This window comes from Lygodium microphyllum, chromosome 12, assembly GCF_053477565.2.
Source record: "Lygodium microphyllum isolate KBCC chromosome 12, Lygodium_microphyllum_v1.1.10, whole genome shotgun sequence".
NCBI lineage: Eukaryota > Viridiplantae > Streptophyta > Polypodiopsida > Schizaeales > Lygodiaceae > Lygodium > Lygodium microphyllum.
The window spans coordinates 145,035,941-145,041,392 of record NC_141146.1 but is presented as its reverse complement, the minus strand read 5'-3'; the positions used below and the strand labels follow the sequence as shown (position 1 = coordinate 145,041,392).

Below are 5,452 nucleotides of genomic sequence, written 5' to 3'. Positions count from 1 at the left end.
CACTTGAGTCTTCAGCAGCTACTTCTTCCACTTCCTTCAGCTCCTTTGCACTTGTATTCACCTCTTTCCAAGGCTAGAAAACTTTCCCCAAAGTCACACATACATTCCACAGAACACTTACAGAACAGTCTACAGAACAGTACCAGAACAGTTACAGTACAGAACAGAACAGAAACAGAACAGAAGCTCTACAGAAGACCTACAGAAGATTACAGAAGGTCATCAAAACCTCATAACTCATTCTCAATCCATTTCAAACTCTCACAAACCATTCACTAAGCTTTCACAATATCTCATTCTTCATCAATCAATACTTCATCCCTCCTTACAGAAGATAATCAGAACAAAACAAACCAAAACAGAGCAAAACAGAAGGTATACAGAACCATTCACTACCTATCAGAACATCACAGAACCATCAACAAACATCATGATCTTCCAAAACACAATCAATATCATCCAAAACACTCTCAATCCACTTCCAAATCAACCAATCATCCCATAAAATCAACCATTCAGCTCTCAAAAACAACAAAAATCAGCCAAAAAACAAGTTATTTCAACACTCAACATATCCCCACACTTAATAAGGAAGCGTCCTCGCGACCCAGGAAAAAGGGAATACAAGTTCATTTAAAAGCTCAACTTTGATCTTCAATATCTTTTCAAAAAGAATCCATCCACCACGACCCCAACTTATAACCTGTTTCTGATATAAAAATACAAAGAAAGGAAAACTCTTTTGAAATTAACACCTCTTATCAAACTAAAAATCACAACAAATTTGTAAAGGATATAAGAGTTTGCTTCTTCTTTATCAGCATCAGCTTCAACTCTCCAACCACGACCCCATCTCTACAAATCTCCAAAACATAGCTCGTACACAAGATCCAATAGGAAACCACCACGTTCGTTTGACATACATGAACTCACAACACAAACACTAATACACAACACAACCATCTGAATGACTTCTTCAAAAAGAGAGGTGTTCATTAAAAAGCTTGCACCATACATTGGAAAGGTATCAATGAAGATGATCCCTCTTAAAAGATTGATGCTGTCGGAATCGATCCATAGATAAGGATTCATCTACAAAGTTTTTAGGAGGATTTTGGAAAAATTGGAGACAGCACATCCTTTCCAACAGGACCAAGTATCTGCTAGGCAAACAGAGGGCATGAAAATACAGTATCTCCAACTGTTGGGAATCAATGCTAACATTGACATTCATGCACAACTTTGGAATAGGCTTTGAATCAGTATGAGAGTGCCTATGCATATACGCCAGGTACCAAGCAAAGTGAGCAGTTAATCTCACTGAGGGATCTGCAGACTGTGAATATTGTTGGGCAAAATGAACATAGTTTTGATAAGCTTGACTTGAAGCTGTCCATTCCCCTGGAATTACTGGCCAATTAATCTGCGGTCCTGTAAGGCAATCATCCGAACTCCATCCCCTTCTTTTGGAAATCTGAGTATCAAAACCGTCACAATCACTAACCAACTGAGGTGGTTGAGATATGGAAGTGTTAGGAGAGGGTATTGGAATAAGGGAAAGTGGATGTAGGGAAGGATAGGAAAAATCATAAAAGGAAGAAAATGTTAAAGAAGGAGTGGCAGAAATTTGTAAGGAATCACTAAGGAACGGTGTTAACTGATAAATAGGAAATGTAGAGGGTACATTTATAAGGGGTGAAGGATAGGGTGGAGAAGGGGAAAATACCCTATCCTCAATAAAGGAACAGTAAGTGAAAATGGGAATTTGAGGGAAATTTGAAGGTTGGAAAAGAAGGGGTAAAATAATTGTGGAATTAGTTTGACAAAGGGAAATATATATAGCATAGCGGTGAGCCAATTGTTGGTAATAAAGGAGGGTAGGAACAGAAGGTCCTAAGAGAGATCGTCTATGATAGGCATCAAAGAAGATAGCATCAAATGGATTATGTTTGGAAAGATAGGTTAAGAGATCCATCCTCAGTTGGTTAGTACTCTGGGCAAAGGTAGGAGCTGTGTTTTATCTTTGATTTAGGACCACTGACTCAATCATGGGATGCCACGAATTATCCTGACAATCAGCTACTTTGGAGGAATAACTTTGGAACATATCAGCTATGCGCAACTCCAAATGATTGACATATAAAACAGCCTGTAAGACCACATCCCCCACATACCATGCCATATCTACCTCATCTGGAATTAACAAATCTCCTCGGAGATACATGTATGACATCAACATGGTATCTGGCGTGACAGAATCTTCAAAGACCATTCTGACTACCTCTGTCAACAACTCAGCAGACCAAGCCCCACTCCAGCCATCCTCTGGAAAAGGTAAATCCATCGTGGAAAGCTTCATATAGAAGACCAACTTCTGTAAGTGATAGTGGACAAAGAAAGAATGGTCGGGTAAGACATATCCCTGAAACTGCTCAAAAGTAGGCCATAACAAGTCCATTCTGGACTGCAATCTTTCCACTTTATCTTGGAATAGAGGGCACAAAGTAGCCTGTCTCTGTAAGACAGCCAAATCCTGCTGTGAAAGAGAGGGAATTAATGAAACAGGAGGGCTGGGAGGAACAGAGCGGGACTTTGCAAGCTGATCTTGCAACTGCTGGATTTGGGAGGCTTGGTTGGCCACTGTATCATTAGCCATCTGTAAAGCTGAAAGCTTGTCATCTAAAAGAACTTGGAATTCTTTCGCTTCGCTGGACATCCTCTCCTTCTCTGCTGAAAGGTTAGTAACCTGTGACTGAGCCTCGAATAACTGGGTCTTCAATGAAGAAATCTCATCGCTTTGAGTGGCAACCAATTGGGTTTGCTGTTCCATTTGCTTAAATAGATCTGCTAGGGTATCCTTAGCAGAAGCTAACTCAGATGTTGCCTTATGCAACTGGTCTTTGGACTGCATGAGCTCTTCATAGAAAGATGCGTACAGCTGTTGAACACAGGCTGTCACTGACAACTCAATGGAACTTTGAATATCCTTGCAGAGGAAAGGAATGGCATCTCCTAAAACGAGACTGTTCAGGGAAGGAACTGAGATCTCCAAGGATCCTTCTCGATGTGCTCTGAACAGGTTATTACAAGTGAGATACCCAGGGAGGTCACTGCCAGAAGTAGCAGGGATAGGCACTGAGGGAAGTACAGCAGGGGCTTTATCCGCTACCCTCTTTAAGCGTTTGCGCTGGATGACCAGGGGAGGCGGAGAATCATCATCCTCAATGTCAATAGGTGCTGACTCTTCTGAAGGTGGAGGAGGAGGTACTGGATCTGATGGAGGAGGTGGAGGTACAGTCTTCTGTAAACCTGAATAGGTCAAGAAGGTAGACAAATATGATCCATAGGTAACATTGGTAACATTACCCCTCGTGACTTTAACAAAATGCTGATCCATTTTAGTAAGGAGGTATGTGCTCCAATCAATGGCAACTCCTTTTAGCACCATCCTGAAAGCTGTGAAAAGCTCTTTGGACAAATAGTGGGATGGCGTTTTGGCAGGCATGAACCTGTCCTGAAGGAACTGGCAGATGGTCTTCCATACGGGATCAGTGATCATAGAAAACGAAACTCCTGAAGAGTTTATCACTTTCTTAACATCAAGGACTTCCCTTGTCTACTTCTGCAACAGCTTGAGAATATCTTCATTAGAGAAGAGCTGACGAGTGGTCACAAAAGGTTCTCCTTTGAAGGGTAAGGACAGAGCCTTCCCTAAGCCTCGAGACGTCAATGTCATAGACATTCCTTGGACTACTCCTGTCTTCTTGCTGTAAGAGGCCAGGAACTCATCACATAACGACGGATCCTCTGGAAGTAATGGAAAAGGAGTGGCCACAAAAGCAGCAAGTCCTGCCTTCGTGAGGGGCTCAAAAGTAAGTAGGGAAGAGTAATCCCTACTAACTAATGGGACGTACTGGATAGGGGGAGGAGCATGAGAAGGCGCCATTCAGATGGTTACACACACACACCACAAACACAGACAATCAAGGAGAATGCCTGCAAAGCAACAGACAAAAAACCAAGGATAAGAGAATTACCAATCAAAACGTGACCCGACCTACTAACCCCAAGCAAACCACATCCTAGAAAAAATTCGACATGACCTTGAGACAAATGCGACCGAAAGCTTCATGCGATGCATCAGACAAACACCCTGAACCCCGTATCAGGCAACAAAAGAAAAAAAACTGCATACCGTACCCGTAACCGTAACAAAGACATGAAACCAAAACCATACCATATCCGACACATATCAATACGACATCTGTGATAAACCAAGACTAGACCATGGAAAATAACACTAATGACTGCGCATACCCATCCCACGAAACGGTTCATTGAAAAGGGGATTAAGTGCAGTGAGGGGGGATTGAATTTAATGAAGGGTTCATTTTAATCAATTATTAAAAATGGGTGAATTTTGATTAGGTGATAAACCTTAATAAGAAAATGGCGGTTCCTTATTATAAATTTAATTACCAATTATTAGGTTAAACGGTGCAGTTATTCGATTCCCGGACTTCGATTCCCGACTGGGTCTCTAAATGCAATTCATTGATTATAATTTAAGGTGATGTGGAGCGCTTTTTTGCCAGCGCGTGCTTATGTGACGGCTGGTTTATTTTATTTAAAAAAAATTAAAGTGTCTCTTTAGCGCACGTAGCGCGTGCTAAGTGAACGGCTGGTTTATTTTAATTTAAAAAAAAATATGTGTGTTTAGCGCGAATGCGCGTGGAAACTGTGGGTGAATTAAAAGGTTTATTTTAACAATTAATTGTGATGAAGGGGGAAAATAAAAATAAATAAAGCACATAAAATAAATACCTGGAAGGGGTGTGTATGTAATGCAAGAATGCGCACGGAAGAATTCCAGGAAAGGAAAAGTAAAGAACACTGGTGAAACAACAATGACAACACCTTAGCAAATGTGTTAATTTGGTTTATGTGGGTTTGTTATTTTATTTATTTTATTTTATTTTTAGTTGTGATTTTTGTTGTTTGAATAAATGGAAAATGAGCAAGGGAGGTGAGGGAAATTTTTTAAATGTTTTTAGAATTTTTTAGAATTTTTTACAAATTTTAAAATGAATTTTCTATATTTATTGGCAATTTAGGGGTAAATTTAGGAAATATGGAATTTCCAGAAATTATAGGGAAGGCAATTCCTAGCAGACAAAGTTCCAAAAATTGGCAAAAGGCACAAGGAATTTTTAGAAATTTTTCTGAAAAAAAAAATTTTAGGGAAAAATTAATGTAGTGATTAATTAAGTCACCTAAATCACATTAATCACATAAGTCAATTAGGCATAAGTCAATTAAGTCGGGTTAGTAGGATAAGTCAGGTTAGTCTACCTAAGTCTAGTCAAGTAAGTCTACCTAAGTCTAGTCAGGTAAGTCTACCTAAGTCTAGTCAACTAGGCTAGTTGAAACAACTAAGTTAGGTTAGTTAACT

At 39.9% G+C, this 5,452-nt stretch overlaps 1 non-coding gene across 1 annotated transcript; it reads right to left on the bottom strand.

The window, feature by feature from the left end:
- Positions 1-624: 624 nt before the first annotated feature.
- LOC148028403 (small nucleolar RNA SNORD36) lies at positions 625-692 on the bottom strand. Its single transcript, XR_015692734.1, has one exon. It is a non-coding gene; the product is annotated as a small nucleolar RNA SNORD36 (small nucleolar RNA).
- Positions 693-5,452: the final 4,760 nt, after the last annotated feature.